General features: G+C 47.7%; 1 pseudogene; it reads left to right on the top strand.

The window, feature by feature from the left end:
* Positions 1–3,684: 3,684 nt before the first annotated feature.
* The window catches only part of LOC123732683 (E3 ubiquitin-protein ligase RBBP6-like), a 28,911-nt pseudogene continuing 12,685 nt past the window's right edge, over positions 3,685–19,910 (top strand).

The raw sequence follows: 19,910 nt of genomic DNA, 5'->3' as shown, positions 1-19,910 counted from the left end.
GGCCTGCAAGGACGGTCTGGTCTGAGAAACTGGGAGCTGCAAGAGACAGAGTCTGAGTACAATAGTGAGAAACAGGGCTGTAGAGACAGAGTCTACAGTTGCAGAAGCAGGACTGTAGGAGACAGGTCTGAACGGTCTCTCTGGGAAACAGGACTGTAGGGACAGGTCTGGTCTGGGGCTTCAGGACTGTAGAGACAGGTCTGGTCTGGGGCTGGGGCTGGCAGCAAGGACAGAGTCAGGTCAGGAGTCACAAACTTAAATTATTGAAGCTCTCACCACAAACTCCCATTGAAAGGTCCTGGGTTTGAAAACGAGATGGACTACATCTCAGGAGACTTTGAATGTTACTCTGCCTTAGATTTCCTAGGTCACGCTCAAACACACGGACTACTGTTATCAGGCGTATCGTTTGTAACACACACACACACACACACACACACACACACACACACGGCAGCCTAATGAACTCCTACGTGTCTTCGTTTTGAGATTTCAGACTCAAACAGAGATTTCTATCTGTCTTTTTTTCTAGACTGAATGTTTAAACTTGGAAGTGTCTGTCTGGAGAAAGCGTCTGACCAACCAAACATCGATTTAACTCTCTCTCTGTCTCTCTCTGTCTCTCTCTGTCTCTCTCTGTCTCTCTCTGTCTCTCTCTGTCTCTCTCTGTCTCTCTTTGTCTGTCTGTCTCTGTCTGTCTCTGTCTGTCTCTGTCTGTCTCTGTCTGTCTCTGTCTGTCTCTGTCTGTCTCTGTCTATGCTGTCTCTATGTGTCTCTCTGTTCCAGTGATCGTTCTTGAACACAACCTCCCCGTTCAAACTCCCCTTAATCCTCCAAAGTATGTAACAACACACACACCCCCCACTGCACGTCCAACCACCTCCCACCTCCTCCCTCTCTCACACACACACTCCCACCTCTCTCTCACACACACACACACTCCCACCTCTCTCCTCACACACCCCCACTGCACGTATACCCATTTCCCCCCTCCACCTCTCACAAAGCCCGTCACACAGAATGTTAGCTAACACCTACACAAGCTAGATCTTTTGTTGCAATTTTAGGGCAAGTCAGTTAAAAACTAAATTCTTATTTTCAATGACTTCCACAAACATCACACTTGACGACAGGTTTCACACCACTGTCAGCTCGAAAGTTTGATCCAGCAACCTTTTGATTTACTAGTCCAACGCTCTAGCCACTAGGCTGCCTGCCCCCTCTCCCATCTGCTGAGCTGCCTGCCCCCCCTCCCCTCTAACCACTGGGCACCTGCCCCCTCCACTCTAACCACTTCGTTCACTGTAATCATCCACTCTAACCACTGGGCTACCTGCACATCCATATCCACACTCTAACCACTGGGCTGCCTGCAGTCCCTCCCTCTAACCACTGGGCTACCTGCCCCCTCCACTCTAACCACTGGGCTACCTGCCGTCCCTCCTCTCCCTAGTGCCATCCTTCTAACCCACTGGGCTGCCACCAGTCCACTCCACTCTAACCCTGGTTCACCACTCTAACCCTGGGTTGCCATCCCCTCCACTCTAACCACTGGGCTATTACGGTCCCCCACTCTAACCCCTGGGCTGCCTGCACCCCTCCTCTAACCCCTAGGCTGCCTGCCGCCCCCTCCCACTCCTAACCCCTAGAGCTGCCTGCAGCCCCCTCCACCCTAACCCCTGGGCTGCCTGCACTTCCTCCCACTCACCTGCCCTCCACTCCTGGCCATGGGCTGCGGCCTATCCTCTGGCCACTGGGTTGCTGCGCATTATCACTCTGGCCACTGGGCTACCTCATCCAGCCCTAGATGTTTCCTCCACTCCTGGCCCTGGGCTGCCTGCTCCTCCATCCAACCTAGTTTCTCGCTCACTCCTCTAGCCACTTGGATGCCTGCGGCCGCCATCTGGCCATGGTGCGGCTCCACTCGGCCGCTGAACGCATGTATCCATTCTACCTGGATGTTGCGGCCTCCTCTGCCACTGGGCTGTGTTTATCACACTCTGTGCTAGATGTCGTGCCCCTCCTCTAGCCACTGGGGCTGCCTGCTGGCCCCCTCCACTCCTACCTTTCTTATGCGGCCCCTCCACTCTAACCACTAGATACTCTTCTCTAACCACTGGGCTGCCTGCACGCTCCACTCTAACCACTGGGCTACTCTCCTCTAACCACTGAGCTACTGACCCTCCCTCTAACCACTGAGCTGCCTGCCGTCCCTCCCTCTAACCACTGAGCTACGCTGCAGTCCCTCCTCTAACCACTAGCTATCCTCCCTCTAACCACTGGGCCATTAAGCCATCATTCTGGCCACTGGGCTGCCTGCGGCCCCTCCACTCTAACCACTGGGCTGCCTGCGGCCCCTCTACTCTAATAATTGGGCTACCTGCCCCCCCTCCACTCTAACCACTGGGCTGCCTGCAGCCCTCCTCTAACCACTGGACTACCTGCACCCCCTCCTCTAACCACTAAATGCCTGCGGCCCTCTACTCTAACCATTGGGCTGTTGCCCCCCCTCCACTCTAACCACTGGGCTTATAACCGGTCCCTCACACTCTAACCACTGGGCTCTCGTCCCTCCTCTACCCTGGGTTGCCAAATCCACTCCTCTAACCACTGGGCTGCCTGCCCCTCCACTCTAACCACTGGGCTGCCTGCGCACTCCACTCTAACCGCTGGGTGGCCCTCCCTCTAACCGCTAGGCTGCCTGTAGCCCCTCCTTCTAACCACTGGGCTGCCTGCGGCCCCTCCTCTAACCACTCGGCGACCCTGCAGCCCTCCCACTCTAACCTTTCTGCCTCCTCCCCTCTAACCACTGGGCTACCTGCCTCCTCCCCTCTAACCACTAGGCTACCTGCCTCCCCTCCACTCTAACCACTGGGCTACCTGCCTCCTCCTACTCTAACCACTAGTCTACCTGCCGTCCCTCCATCAACCACTAGACACCTGCGTCCTCCACCGTAACTACTAGGCTACCTGTCGCCTCCACTCTAACCTTGGCTACCTGGGTCCCTCCACTCTAACCACTAGGCTACCTGCCTCCCCCCTCCACTCTAATCACTAGGCTACCTGCGTCCCTCCACTCTAACCACTATTACCTGCCGCCCTCCACTCTAACCACTAGGCTACCTGCCGTCCCTCCACTCTAACTACTAGGCTACCTGCCTCCCTCCACTCTAACCACTAGGCTACCTGCCGTCCCTCCACTCTAACTACTAGGCTACCTGCCTCCTCCACTCTAAACCACTAGGCTACCTGCCTCCCCTCCACTCTAACCACTAGGCTACCTGCCGCCTCCACTCTAACCACTTGGGACTACCTGCAGCCCTCCACTCTAACCTCTAGGCTACCTGTCGTCCTCCACTCTAACCACTAGTCTACCTGCCGCCCTCCACTCTAACCACTCAGGCTACCTGCAGCCCCTCCACTCTAACCACTAGACTACCTGCCACCCTCCACTCTAACCACTAGGTTTGGGCTGTCGGAGGCGGGTTGGACGCCCGTTTGAGCTGGCAGTCTGTTCCAGCGTTTTTATAACTGATTTATTTATTTAATACCATCAACACTGTTTTGACAGTAGATATCTAGCTCGTGTGTGTGTGTGTGTGTGTGTGTGTGTGTGTGTGTGTGTGTGTGTGTGTATGGAGCAGTAATCTGATTTTTGTCTCTAATTCAAACAGATTGATGATCATGCCATCTATATCACTGGCCCAACTCTCAAAGGTATGCTATATCTCCCTCTTCTCTTCCTCTTCTCTTCCCTTCTCTTCCCTCCTCTTCCTTCCCTTCCCTCCTTCTCTTCCCTCCTCTTCTGTCCTCTTCCCTCCTCTTCTGTCCTCTTCCCTCCTCTTCTGTCCTCTTCCTCCTCTTCTGTCCTCTTCCTCCTCTTCTGTCCTCTTCCCTCCTCTTCTGTCCCTCTTTTCCTCTTCTGTCCTCTTCTTCTTTCCTCTCCTCTTCCTTCTCTCTTCCTTCTTCCTTCCTCCTCTTCCCTTCCTTTTCCTTCCTTCCCTTCTTCCTCCTGTTCTTTCATCCTCTTCCTTCCTCCTCTTCTTTCCTCTTCCTTCCCTCCTCTTCCTTCCTCCTCTTCCCTTCTCTCTCTTTCCTTCTCTCCTCTTCCTTTCCTCCTTCCTCTTCCCTTCCTCTCTTCTTCCTCCTCTTCCCTTCCCTCCTCTTCCCTTCTCCTCTTTCCTTCCTCCTCTTCCCTTCCCTCCTCTTCCCTTCCTCCTCTTCCCTTCTCCTCTTCTTCCTCCTCTTCCCTTCCTCCTCTTCCCTTCCCTCCTCTTCCTTCTCTTTCCTCTTCCCTTCTCTCCTCTTCCCTTCCTCCTCTCTCTTCCCTTCCCTCCTCTTCCCTTCTCTCCTCTTCCTTCTCTCCTCTCCTCTCCTCTCCTCTCCTTTCCCTTCTCTCCTCTTCCCTCCTCTCCTCTTCCCTTCCCTTAAAATAGTTGAGTTGGATTGAAACTAAGTGTGAATCTGTTTTTAAAGAGTTAGCATTGACCGACTGGGTTTGGTTTTATGTCCAGTGTGTTTATTTTTAAAGTTAAAATATTCCTGTGAGTGTTTATTGCCTGTGTGGTGTTTATTAGCTATGTCATATATATTTACAGTATCTAAGGAAGGGGTTTAACGGGACCGTCCTTAATAACAATACTGGAGATGTACAGATGTCATCCTTCTCTGTTTAAATGGGGTTAAATTACGTTTTTTAATTTGTAACAGGATATTAGTCATTCATACAGTAATATTTATAATGTTATATATATATATACACATTACAAATATACAGTAATATATATACATTATATATATATATACAAATATACAGTAATATATATAATGTAATATATACATATATACAGTAATATTTATAATGTATTATATATACAGTAATATTTATAATGTATTATATATACAGTAATATTTATAATGTATTATATATACAGTAATATTTATAATATATATATATACAGTAATATTTATAATGTAATATATATATACACATTACAAATATACAGTAATATTTATAATGTAATATATATACATTATATATATATATATATATATATACAGTAATATATATAATGTAATATATACATATATACTGTAATATTTATAATGTATTATATATACAGTAATATTTATAATGTATTATATATACAGTAATATTTATAATGTATTATATATACAGTAATATTTATAATGTATTATATATACAGTAATATTTATAATGTAATATATATATATACACAGTAATATTTATAATGTATTATATATACAGTAATATTTATAATGTATTATATACATTATATATATACAGTAATATTTATAATGTATTATATACATTATATATATATACAGTAATATTTATAATGTATTATATACATTATATATATACAGTAATATTTATAATGTAATATATACAGTAATATTTATAATGTATTATATATACAGTAATATTTATAATGTAATATATACATTATATACAGTAATATTTTTAATGTATTATATACATTATATACAGTAATATTTATAATGTATTATATATACAGTAATATTTATAATGTAATATATACATTACATATACACAGTAATATTTATAAAAGACGATGTTAACTTTATTTTAAAACATTCATTGCTGGTTTTATAATGATCTGGATTGTTGTGATATTAATGTGATGTTTTGTTGTCCCTGGTCGTGTAAAGAGACGTCTCTGTTCTGTCTTTTAGTCTGAAAGGGGGGACGTACACTTGCTGCTGCTTACACTCGCCTCGTACACAAACACCTCGCACGTTACACACACACACACACACACTCGTTCCCGAACACTTGTACACGCACGCATACACACGTATCCGGAGCACAATTACATTCCTGAAGAACGAAGTTTTCTCTTCATTTTTTAAACATTTTTCTCTCTAAATGAAGACTCGACGTTTTATTTTTAATTTTTTTGCTCATCCATGACCTTTCACCCCCCTTAGGACACTAATTTAAAAACAATACCTGTTATCAATCTTGATTTCAAACTTATTGAAGCCATGTAAACAACTTTTTAACATTTTAAACTTGCCAAATCCTCTCTACTGCACCATGCTTTGTCACCACACTGTGTTTTTGAAGAGATTTACTTAATATATATATATATTATCATTTAGCAGATGTAATTTATCCTCCAATATATTTATTGTTTTATCCTCAAATTATATTGTTGCTGAAGTAAGACGGAGATCTACAGTGTAGTATGAACCACTGACCTGCTTCTCTCTCTCTCTCTCTCTCTCTCTCTCTCTCTCTCGTTAAATCAGAACACAACATTACTACATTTTAACGGTGTTAAAGGCTGTATGACAGTGAGCTATTAAAATTATTCTGTTTTGATGATTGGGTAGCTGGAATGTGGAGTATGAATGTTTTTTTACATTTTTTTTTAATTAATTTTTTTATCAATAAAACTTGGCAAACGTCTCGTAGACCCCTGACCATTTGTGTGTACTACTCATGTATTTGTGTGTACTACTCATGTATTCTTGAAGGAAAATATCTGTTTTTATTCCCCCCCCCAGTGTATTTACACTTCCTGTCCTTTTTTAGTAAAGTATTTTGTTGTGATAAATAAGTTGCAAAAGCAAAATGTGTATTCAGACAGACCTGAGACTATCTGAGCAGACTGACCAGGTTAGATGCAGACTGACCGGGTTAGATGCAGACTGACCGGGTTAGATGCAGACTGACCGGGTTAGATGCAGACTGACCGGGTTAGATGCAGACTGACCGGGTTAGATGCAGACTGACCAGGTTAGATGCAGACTGACCGGGTTAGATGCAGACTGACCGGGTTAGATGCAGACTGACCGGGTTAGATGCAGACTGACCGGGTTAGATGCAGACTGACCGGGTTAGATGCAGACTGACCGGGTTAGATGCAGACTGACCGGGTTAGATGCAGACTGACCGGGTTAGATGCGAGACTGACCGGGTTAGATGCAGACTGACCGGGTTAGACGCAGACTGACCGGGTTAGACGCAGACTGACCAGGTTAGCACGCAGACTGACCAGGTTAGACGCAGACTGACCAGGTTAGACGCAGACTGACCAGGTTAGACGCAGACTGACTAGGTTAGACGCAGACTGACTAGGTTAGACGCAGACTGACTAGGTTAGGCGCAGACTGACTAGGTTAGACGCAGACTGACTAGGTTAGACGAGAACTGACTAGGTTAGACGCTGATCTATCAGACTGACTAGGTTAGACACAGACTGACTAGTTGTCTTTCTCCTCTCCTCTCCCTGTCTATATACTAGTTGTCTTTCTCCCCTCCCCTGTCTATATACTAGTTGTCTTTCTCCTCTCCTCTCCCCTGTCTATATACTAGTTGTCTTTCTCCCCTCCCCTGTCTATATACTAGTTGTCTTTCTCCTCTCCCCTGTCTATATACTAGTTGTCTTTCTCCCCTCCCCTGTCTATATACTAGTTGTCTTTCTCCCCTCCCTGTCTATATACTAGTTGTCTTTCTCCTCTCCCCTGTCTATATACTAGTTGTCTTTCTCCCTCCCCTGTCTATATACTAGTTGTCTTTCTCCCCTCCCCTGTCTATATACTAGTTGTCTTTCTCCCCTCCCCTGTCTATATACTAGTTGTCTTTCTCCCCTCCCCTGTCTATATACTAGTTGTCTTTCTCCCCTCCCCTGTCTATATACTAGTTGTCTTTCTCCCCTCCCCTGTCTATATACTAGTTGTCTTTCTCCCCTCCCCTCCCCTGTCTATATACTAGTTGTCTTTCTCCTCTCCCCTGTCTATATACTAGTTGTCTTTCTCCCCTCCACTGTCTATATACTAGTTGTCTTTCTCCCCTCCACTGTCTATATACTAGTTGTCTTTCTCCCCTCCACTGTCTATATACTAGTTGTCTTTCTCCCCTCCCCTGTCTATATACTAGTTGTCTTTCTCCCTCCCCTGTCTATATACTAGTTGTCTTTCTCCCCTCCCTGTCTATATACTAGTTGTCTTTCTCCCCTCCCCTGTCTATATACTAGTTGTCTTTCTCCTCTCCCCTGTCTATATACTAGTTGTCTTTCTCCTCTCCCCTGTCTATATACTAGTTGTCTTTCTCCTCTCCCCTGTCTATATACTAGTTGTCTTTCACCCCTCCCCTCCCCTGTCTATATACTAGTTGTCTTTCTCCTCTCCCCTCCCCTGTCTATATACTAGTTGTCTTTCTCCTCTCCCCTGTCTATATACTAGTTGTCTTTCTCCTCTCCCCTCCCCTGTCTATATACTAGTTGTCTTTCTCCCTCCCCTGTCTATATACTAGTTGTCTTTCTCCCCTCCCCTGTCTATATACTAGTTGTCTTTCTCCTCTCCTATCCCCTGTCTATATACTAGTTGTCTTTCTCCTCTCCTATCCCCTGTCTATATACTAGTTGTCTTTCTCCCCTCCCCTGTCTATATACTAGTTGTCTTTCTCCCTCCCCTGTCTATATACTAGTTGTCTTTCTCCCTCCCCTGTCTATATACTAGTTGTCTTTCTCCCTCCCCTGTCTATATACTAGTTGTCTTTCTCCCCTCCCCTGTCTATATACTAGTTGTCTTTCTCCTCTCCTCTCCCTGTCTATATACTAGTTGTCTTTCTCCTCTCCCCTGTCTATATACTAGTTGTCTTTCTCCCTCCCCTGTCTATATACTAGTTGTCTTTCTCCCCTCCCCTGTCTATATACTAGTTGTCTTTCTCCCCTCCCCTGTCTATATACTAGTTGTCTTTCTCCCCTCCCCTGTCTATATACTAGTTGTCTTTCTCCCCTCCCCTGTCTATATACTAGTTGTCTTTCTCCCCTCCCCTGTCTATATACTAGTTGTCTTTCTCCCCTCCCCTGTCTATATACTAGTTGTCTTTCTCCCTCCCCTGTCTATATACTAGTTGTCTTTCTCCTCCCTGTCTATATACTAGTTGTCTTTCTCCTCTCCCTGTCTATATACTAGTTGTCTTTCTCCCCTCCCCTGTCTATATACTAGTTGTCTTTCTCCCCTCCCCTGTCTATATACTAGTTGTCTTTCTCCCTCCCTGTCTATATACTAGTTGTCTTTCTCCCCTCCCTGTCTATATACTAGTTGTCTTTCTCCCCTCCCCTGTCTATATACTAGTTGTCTTTCTCCTCTCCCCTGTCTATATACTAGTTGTCTTTCTCCCCTCCCCTGTCTATATACTAGTTGTCTTTCTCCCCCCCCCTGTCTATATACTAGTTGTCTTTCTCCTCTCCCCTGTCTATATACTAGTTGTCTTTCTCCTCTCCCCTGTCTATATACTAGTTGTCTTTCTCCTCTCCCTGTCTATATACTAGTTGTCTTTCTCCTCTCCCCTGTCTATATACTAGTTGTCTTTCTCCCTCCCCTGTCTATATACTAGTTGTCTTTCTCCCCCTGTCTATATACTAGTTGTCTTTCCCCTCCCCTGTCTATATACTAGTTGTCTTTCTCCCCCTCCCCTGTCTATATACTAGTTGTCTTTCTCCCCTCCCCTGTCTATATACTAGTTGTCTTTCTCCCTCCCCTGTCTATATACTAGTTGTCTTTCTCCTCTCCCCTGTCTATATACTAGTTGTCTTTCTCCCCTGTCTATATACTAGTTGTCTTTCTCCCCTGTCTATATACTAGTTGTCTTTCTCCCCTGTCTATATACTAGTTGTCTTTCTCCCCTGTCTATATACTAGTTGTCTTTCTCCCCCTCCCCTGTCTATATACTAGTTGTCTTTCTCCCCTCCCTGTCTATATACTAGTTGTCTTTCTCCTCTCCCCTGTCTATATACTAGTTTTCTTTCTCCCTTCCCTGTCTATATACTAGTTGTCTTTCTCCCCTCCCTGTCTATATACTAGTTGTCTTTCTCCCTCCCCTGTCTATATACTAGTTGTCTTTCTCCCCTCCCCTGTCTATATACTAGTTGTCTTTCTCCCTCCCCTGTCTATATACTAGTTGTCTTTCTCCCTCCTCCCCTGTCTATATACTAGTTGTCTTTCTCCCCTCCCCTGTCTATATACTAGTTGTCTTTCTCCCTCCCCTGTCTATATACTAGTTGTCTTTCTCCCCTCCCTGTCTATATACTAGTTGTCTTTCTCCTCCTCTCTCCCCTGTCTATATACTAGTTGTCTTTCTCCCTCCCCTGTCTATATACTAGTTGTCTTTCTCCCTCCCCTGTCTATATACTAGTTGTCTTTCTCCTCTCCCCTGTCTATATACTAGTTGTCTTTCTCCCTCCTCCCCTGTCTATATACTAGTTGTCTTTCTCCTCTCCCCTGTCTATATACTAGTTGTCTTTCTCCCCTCCCTCCTGTCTATATACTAGTTGTCTTTCTCCTCTCCCCTGTCTATATACTAGTTGTCTTTCTCCTCTCCCCTCCCCTGTCTATATACTAGTTGTCTTTCTCCCTCCCCTGTCTATATACTAGTTGTCTTTCTCCTCTCCCCTGTCTATATACTACTTGTCTTTCTCCCCCCCTGTCTATATACTAGTTGTCTTTCTCCTCTCCCCTGTCTATATACTAGTTGTCTTTCTCCTCTCCCTCCCCTGTCTATATACTAGTTGTCTTTCTCCCCTCCCCTGTCTATATACTAGTTGTCTTTCTCCTTTCCCTCCCCTGTCTATATACTAGTTGTCTTTCTCCCTCCCCTGTCTATATACTAGTTGTCTTTCTCCCTCCCCTCCCCTGTCTATATACTAGTTGTCTTTCTCCCCTCCCTGTCTATATACTAGTTGTCTTTCTCCTCTCCCCTCCCCTGTCTATATACTAGTTGTCTTTCTCCCCTCCCCTGTCTATATACTAGTTGTCTTTCTCCTCTCCCCTCTGTCTATATACTAGTTGTCTTTCTCCTCTCCCTGTCTATATACTAGTTGTCTTTCTCCTCTCCCCTGTCTATATACTAGTTGTCTTTCTCCTCTCCCCTGTCTATATACTAGTTGTCTTTCTCCCCTCCCCTGTCTATATACTAGTTGTCTTTCTCCTCTCCCCTGTCTATATACTAGTTGTCTTTCTCCCCTCCCCTGTCTATATACTAGTTGTCTTTCTCCTCTCCCCTGTCTATATACTAGTTGTCTTTCTCCTCTCCCCTGTCTATATACTAGTTGTCTTTCTCCTCTCCCCTGTCTATATACTAGTTGTCTTTCTCCTCTCCCCTGTCTATATACTAGTTGTCTTTCTCCTCCTCCCCTGTCTATATACTAGTTGTCTTTCTCCCTCCCCTGTCTATATACTAGTTGTCTTTCTCCCCTCCCCTGTCTATATACTAGTTGTCTTTCTCCCTCCCCTGTCTATATACTAGTTGTCTTTCTCCCCTCCCCTGTCTATATACTAGTTGTCTTTCTCCCCTCCCCTGTCTATATACTAGTTGTCTTTCTCCCCTCCCCTGTCTATATACTAGTTGTCTTTCTCCCCTCCACTGTCTATATACTAGTTGTCTTTCTCCCCCTCCACTGTCTATATACTAGTTGTCTTTCTCCTCTCCCCTGTCTATATACTAGTTGTCTTTCTCCTCTCCCCTGTCTATATACTAGTTGTCTTTCACCCTCCCCTCCCCTGTCTATATACTAGTTGTCTTTCTCCTCTCCCCTGTCTATATACTAGTTGTCTTTCTCCCCTCCCCTGTCTATATACTAGTTGTCTTTCTCCTCTCCCCTCCCCTGTCTATATACTAGTTGTCTTTCTCCTCTCCTCTCCCCTGTCTATATACTAGTTGTCTTTCTCCCCTCCCCTGTCTATATACTAGTTGTCTTTCTCCTCTCCCCTGTCTATATACTAGTTGTCTTTCTCCCCTCTCCCCTGTCTATATACTAGTTGTCTTTCTCCTCTCCCCTGTCTATATACTAGTTGTCTTTCTCCTCTCCCCTGTCTATATACTAGTTGTCTTTCTCCTCTCCCCTGTCTATATACTAGTTGTCTTTCTCCCCTCCTCTCCCCTGTCTATATACTAGTTGTCTTTCTCCTCTCCCCTGTCTATATACTAGTTGTCTTTCTCCCCTCCCCTGTCTATATACTAGTTGTCTTTCTCCCCCCCCCTGTCTATATACTAGTTGTCTTTCTCCCCTCCCCCTGTCTATATACTAGTTGTCTTTCTCCCCTCCCCTGTCTATATACTAGTTGTCTTTCTCCCCTCCCCTGTCTATATACTAGTTGTCTTTCTCCCTCCCCTGTCTATATACTGAAGTCCAATTAAGATCAAATTCTAATTTACAACGACGGCCTACACCTGCCAATCCCGGACGACGCTGGGCCAATTGTGCGCCGCCCTATGGGACTCCCAATCACGGCCTGTTGTGTGTGTGTGACAGCCTGGATTCGAACCAGGTTGTCTGTAGTGACGCCTCTAGCACTGAGATGCAGTGCCTTAGCCCACTTTCTCCCTTCCCCGTACTCCTATCCTCTCCCATTTCCTGGAGACTGATTCCTTGTGGTTTTTGCTCGAGGCATTTCGCCAATATCTAGAAGCCTTGTTTGTTTTTCTGTGTCCTTTATGGGAAAGATAATTTCCAAGAGCTTTAGATGAGCAATACAGCCGAAAGCTACTTACCAACCTTAAACATCTTCTATTCCACCTAACGTAGTGAGGCTGGCACCAACCACTAGACACTCAGACTTGTTCTCATGCATTTGGCTGGTTGATCCTGTCTGGATGTTCCTGTCAGACCTCCCATTGACCAGCACCACCCAGGAGTCCTGTCTGGTTGATCCTGTCTGGTTGATCCTGTCTGGAGTCCCAGACGCAGGTTGCAGCAGCAGCTACCTCTTTACAGGATACAGGCTGTGTTTAGCAGGGGGGTGCTGCAGCAGCTACCTCTTTACAGGATACAGGCTGTGTTTAGCAGGATGCTGCAGCAGCAACAGCTACCTCTTTACAGGATACAGGCTGTGTTTAGCAGGATGCTGCTGCTGCTGCAGCAGCTACCTCTTTACAGGATACAGGCTGTGTTTAGCAGGATGCTGCAGCAGCTACCTCTTTACAGGATACAGGCTGTGTTTAGCAGGATGCTGCAGCAGCTACCTCTTTACAGGATACAGGCTGTGTTTAGCAGGATGCTGCAGCAGCAGCTACCTCTTTACAGGATACAGGCTGTGTTTAGCAGGATGCTGCAGCAGCAGCTACCTCTTTACAGGATACAGGCTGTGTTTAGCAGGATGCTGCAGCAGCAGCTACCTCTTTACAGGATACAGGCTGTGTTTAGCAGGATGCTGCAGCAGCAGCTACCTCTTTACAGGATACAGGCTGTGTTTAGCAGGATGCTGCTGCAGCAGCTACCTCTTTACAGGATACAGGCTGTGTTTAGCAGGATGCTGCAGCAGCAGCTACCTCTTTACAGGATACAGGCTGTGTTTAGCAGGATGCTGCAGCAGCAGCTACCTCTTTACAGGATACAGGCTGTGTTTAGCAGGATGCTGCAGCTGCAGCAGCTACCTCTTTACAGGATACAGGCTGTGTTTAGCAGGATGCTGCAGCAGCAGCTACCTCTTTACAGGATACAGGCTGTGTTTAGCAGGATGCTGCAGCAGCAGCTACCTCTTTACAGGATACAGGCTGTGTTTAGCAGGATGCAGCAGCAGCAGCTACCTCTTTATAGGATACAGGCTGTGTTTAGCAGGATGCTGCAGCAGCAGCTACCTCTTTACAGGATACAGGCTGTGTTTAGCAGGATGCTGCAGCAGCAGCTACCTCTTTACAGGATACAGGCTGTGTTTAGCAGGATGCTGCAGCAGCAGCTACCTCTTTACAGGATACAGACTGTGTTTAGCAGGATGCAGCGTAGTCAGTGTTGCAGTTGGAAATACAATGGACAGAGCTGCTATTGAGAGTGACTTTGTTCCACGACGTTGTTCCCTGCTGAACACGGCCCCAGATAGAAATACCATGGATAGAGCTGCTGTTGAAGACTTCTTGTTCTACGTGTCAGAGAAACATGTCTGTTTTATACATTTCTATCTGACGTTGTTCCCTGCTGAACACGGACCCAGGGGCGTCAAATCTAATTTTTATTGGTCACATGGTCAGCAGGTGTTAATGTGAGTGTAGTGAAATGCTTGTGCTTCTAGTTCCGACCGTGCAGTAATATCTAACATGTAATATAACCTAACAATTTCACAACAACTACCTTATACACACAAGGGTAAAGGAATGAATAAGAATATGTACATATAAATATATGGATGAGTGATGGCCGAACGGCATAGACAAGATGCAGTAGATGGTATAGAATACAGTATTTACACATGGGAAACAAAATACTGCATATACTGCATAGGAACGCGAAGCGAGGCGGTCATCTCTGCCTGCCTGCCTGTCTGTCTGTCTGTCTGTCTGTCTGTCCTCTTCCACCCCTGGTGTCTATCTAACTGTGTCGTATATCCTGCTGACATCATTTCCTGGAAACAGACGGGGAACCTGGCGGAGGCCAACGCCTCGGAGGACGACAAGATCAGAGCCATGATGTCACAGTCCAACCACGAGTACGACCCCATACAGTGAGTATTACCACCCAGTCCGAGTACGACCCCATACAGTGAGTATTACCACCCAGTCCGAGTACGACCCCATACAGTGAGTATTACCACCCAGTCCGAGTACGACCCCATACAGTGAGTATTACCACCCAGTCCGAGTACGACCCCATACAGTGAGTATTACCACCCAGTCCGAGTCACGACCCCATACAGTGAGTATTACCACCCAGTCCGAGTACGACCCCATACAGTGAGTATTACCACCCAGTCCGAGTACGACCCCATACAGTGAGTATTACCACGCAGTCCGAGTACGACCCCATACAGTGAGTATTACCACCCAGTCCGAGTACGACCCCATACAGTGAGTATTACCACACAGTCTGAGTACGACCCCATACAGTGAGTACCAGGATGTAGCAGCAGCTCTATCCTGTAACTGAACCAGGATGTAACTGCAGCAGCTCTATCCTGTAACTGAACCAGGATGTAACTGCAGCAGCTCTATCCTGTAACTGAACCAGGATGTAACTGCAGCTCTATCCTGTAACTGAACCAGGATGTAGCAGCAGCCTCTATCCTGTAACTGAACCAGGATGTAACTGCAGCAGCTCTATCCTGTAACTGAACCAGGATGTAGCAGCAGCTCTATCCTGTAACTGAACCAGGATGTAGCAGCAGCTCTATCCTGTAACTGAACCAGGATGTAGCAGCAGCTCTATCCTGTAACTGAACCAGGATGTAACAGCAGCTCTATCCTGTAACTGAACCAGAATGTAACTGCAGCAGCTCTATCCTGTAACTGAACCAGGATGTAACTGCAGCAGCTCTATCCTGTAACTGAACCAGGATGTAACTGCAGCAGCTCTATCCTGTAACTGAACCAGGATGTAACTGCAGCAGCTCTATCCTGTAACTGAACCAGGATGTAACTGCAGCAGCTCTATCCTGTAACTGAACCAGGATGTAACTGCAGCAGCTCTATCCTGTAACTGAACCAGGATGTAGCAGCAGCTCTATCCTGTAACTGAACCAGGATGTAGCAGCAGCAGCTCTATCCTGTAACTGAACCAGGATGTAACTGCAGCAGCTCTATCCTGTAACTGAACCAGGATGTAACTGCAGCAGCTCTATCCTGTAACTGAACCAGGATGTAGCAGCAGCTCTATCCTGTAACTGAACCAGGATGTAGCAGCAGCTCTATCCTGTAACTGAACCAGGATGTAGCAGCAGCTCTATCCTGTAACTGAACCAGGATGTAACAGCAGCTCTATCCTGTAACTGAACCAGGATGTAACAGCAGCTCTATCCTGTAACTGAACCAGGATGTAACAGCAGCTCTATCCTGTAACTGAACCAGGATGTAACTGCAGCAGCTCTATCCTGTAACTGAACCAGGATGTAACTGCAGCAGCTCTATCCTGTAACTGAACCAGGATGTAACTGCAGCAGCTCTATCCTGTAACTGAACCAGGATGTAACTGCAGCAGCTCTATCCTGTAACTGAACCAGGATGTAACTGCAGCAGCTCTATCCTGTAACTGAACCAGGATGTAACTGCAGCAGCTCTATCCTGTAACTGAACCAGGATGTAACTGCAGCAGCTCTATCCTGTAACTGAACCAGGATGTAACTGCAGCAGCTCTATCCTGTAACTGAACCAGGATGTAACTGCAGCAGCTCTATCCTGTAACTGAACCAGGATGTAACTGCAGCAGCTCTATCCTGTAACTGAACCAGGATGTAACTGCAGCAGCTCTATCCTGTAACTGAACCAGGATGTAACTGCAGCAGCTCTATCCTGTAACTGAACCAGGATGTAACTGCAGCAGCTCTATCCTGTAACTGAACCAGGATGTAACTGCAGCAGCTCTATCCTGTAACTGAACCAGGATGTAACTGCAGCAGCTCTATCCTGTAACTGAACCAGGATGTAACCGCAGCAGCTCTATCCTGTAACTGAACCAGGATGTAACTGCAGCAGCTCTATCCTGTAACTGAACCAGGATGTAACTGCAGCAGCTCTATCCTGTAACTGAACCAGGATGTAACTGCAGCAGCTCTATCCTGTAACTGAACCAGGATGTAACTGCAGCAGCTCTATCCTGTAACTGAACCAGGATGTAGCAGCAGCAGCTCTATCCTGTAACTGAACCAGGATGTAACTGCAGCAGCTCTATCCTGTAACTGAACCAGGATGTAGCAGCAGCTCTATCCTGTAACTGAACCAGGATGTAGCAGCAGCAGCTCTATCCTGTAACTGAACCAGGATGTAACTGTGTTAATGTTGTGTTAATGTTGTGTTAATGTTGTATTCGTGCTATTAGTTATGTGAAGAAGTTGACGGGTCCCCCTCCAGCCAACTACACCTGTTATCGCTGTGGGAAGAACGGACACCACATCAGGAACTGTCCTACCAACGGGGTAACACAGCACTACCTTGGTTTGTGTGTTATCGTTGTCCAGGGCAACCCAGTGTGTGTGTGTGTGTGTGTGTGTGTGTGTGTGTGTGTGTGTGTGTGTGTGTGTGTGTGTGTGTGTGTGTGTGTTCGTTGTCAAGAGCAACCCAGTGTGTGTGTGTGTCATCGTTGTCCATAGCAACCCAGTGTGTGTGTGTGTTATCGTTGTCCAGAGCAACCCAGTAAATGTGTGTGTGTGTGTGTTATCGTTGTCCAGAACAAGCCAGTAAGTGTGTGTGTGTGTGTGTTATCGTTGTCCAGAACAACCCAGTAAGTGTGTGTGTGTGTGTCAGAAGGAGAAAGGGTTTGAGCCGCCCCAGAGGATCAAGAAGAGCACCGGGATCCCCCGGTCCTTCATGAAGGAGGTGGACGACCCGTCTATAAAGGGGGCCATGCTGACCAACACCGGCCGCTACGCCCGTCCCTACTATAGACGCGTGAGTTACTGCTGACCAACACCGGCCGCTACGCCGTCCCTACTATAGACGCGTGAGTTACTGTTGACCAACACCGGCCGCTACGCCGTCCCTACTATAGACGCGTGAGTTACTGTTGACCAACACCGCCGCTACGCCGTCCCTACTATAGACGCGTGAGTTACTGTTGACCAACACCGGCCGCTACGCCGTCCCTACTATAGACGCGTGAGTTACTGTTGACCAACACCGGCCGCTACGCCGTCCCTACTATAGACGCGTGAGTTACTGCTGACCAACACCGGCCGCTACGCCGTCCCTACTATAGACGCGTGAGTTACTGCTGACCAACACCGGCCGCTACGCCGTCCCTACTATAGACGCGTGAGTTACTGCTGACCAACACCGGCCGCTACGCCGTCCCTACTATAGACGCGTGAGTTACTGTTGACCAACACCGGCCGCTACGCCGTCCCTACTATAGACGCGTGAGTTACTGCTGACCAACACCGGCCGCTACGCCGTCCCTACTATAGACGCGTGAGTTACTGCTGACCAACACCGGCCGCTACGCCGTCCCTACTATAGACGCGTGAGTTACTGTTGACCAACACCGGCCGCTACGCCGTCCCTACTATAGACGCGTGAGTTACTGCTGACCAACACCGCCGCTACGCCGTCCCTACTATAGACGCGTGAGTTACTGTTGACCAACACCGCCGCTACGCCTTCCCTACTATAGACGCGTGAGTTACTGCTGACCAACACCGGCCGCTACGCCGTCCCTACTATAGACGCGTGAGTTACTGCTGACCAACACCGCCGCTACGCCGTCCCTACTATAGACGCGTGAGTTACTGTTGACCAACACCGGCCGCTACGCCGTCCCTACTATAGACGCGTGAGTTACTGTTGACCAACACCGGCCGCTACGCCGTCCCTACTATAGACGCGTGAGTTACTGTTGACCAACACCGGCCGCTACGCCGTCCCTACTATAGACGCGTGAGTTACTGTTGACCAACACCGCCGCTACGCCGTCCCTACTATAGACGCGTGAGTTACTGCTGACCAACACCGCCGCTACGCCGTCCCTACTATAGACGCGTGAGTTACTGCTGACCAACACCGCCGCTACGCCGTCCCTACTATAGACGCGTGAGTTACTGCTGACCAACACCGGCCGCTACGCCGTCCCTACTATAGACGCGTGAGTTACTGTTGACCAACACCGGCCGCTACGCCGTCCCTACTATAGACGCGTGAGTTACTGCTGACCAACACCGGCCGCTACGCCGTCCCTACTATAGACGCGTGAGTTACTGCTGACCAACACCGCCGCTACGCCGTCCCTACTATAGACGCGTGAGTTACTGCTGACCAACACCGCCGCTACGCCGTCCCTACTATAGACGCGTGAGTTACTGCTGACCAACACCGGCCGCTACGCCGTCCCTACTATAGACGCGTGAGTTACTGCTGACCAACACCGGCCGCTACGCCGTCCCTACTATAGACGCGTGAGTTACTGTTGACCAACACCGCCGCTACGCCGTCCCTACTATAGACGCGTGAGTTACTGCTGACCAACACCGCCGCTACGCCGTCCCTACTATAGACGCGTGAGTTACTGTTGACCAACACCGGCCGCTACGCCGTCCCTACTATAGACGCGTGAGTTACTGCTGACCAACACCGGCCGCTACGCCGTCCCTACTATAGACGCGTGAGTTACTGCTGACCAACACCGGCCGCTACGCCGTCCCTACTATAGACGCGTGAGTTACTGCTGACCAACACCGCCGCTACGCCGTCCCTACTATAGACGCGTGAGTTACTGCTGACCAACACCGGCCGCTACGCCGTCCCTACTATAGACGCGTGAGTTACTGCTGACCAACACCGGCCGCTACGCCGTCCCTACTATAGACGCGTGAGTTACTGCTGACCAACACCGGCCGCTACGCCGTCCCTACTATAGACGCGTGAGTTACTGCTGACCAACACCGGCCGCTACGCCGTCCCTACTATAGACGCGTGAGTTACTGCTGACCAACACCGCCGCTACGCCGTCCCTACTATAGACGCGTGAGTTACTGTTGACCAACACCGGCCCCTACGCCGTCCCTACTATAGACGCGTGAGTTACTGCTGACCAACACCGCCGCTACGCCGTCCCTACTATAGACGCGTGAGTTACTGCTGACCAACACCGGCCGCTACGCCGTCCCTACTATAGACGCGTGAGTTACTGCTGACCAACACCGGCCGCTACGCCGTCCCTACTATAGACGCGTGAGTTACTGTTGACCAACACCGGCCGCTACGCCGTCCCTACTATAGACGCGTGAGTTACTGCTGACCAACACCGGCCGCTACGCCGTCCCTACTATAGACGCGTGAGTTACTGCTGACCAACACCGGCCGCTACGCCGTCCCTACTATAGACGCGTGAGTTACTGCTGACCAACACCGCCGCTACGCCGTCCCTACTATAGACGCGTGAGTTACTGCTGACCAACACCGGCCGCTACGCCGTCCCTACTATAGACGCGTGAGTTACTGC

The sequence above is a fragment of the Salmo salar genome, unplaced genomic scaffold (assembly GCF_905237065.1).
Source record: "Salmo salar unplaced genomic scaffold, Ssal_v3.1, whole genome shotgun sequence".
In the NCBI taxonomy this organism is placed as follows: domain Eukaryota; kingdom Metazoa; phylum Chordata; class Actinopteri; order Salmoniformes; family Salmonidae; genus Salmo; species Salmo salar.
This window is presented reverse-complemented; position numbering and strand designations above follow the sequence as displayed.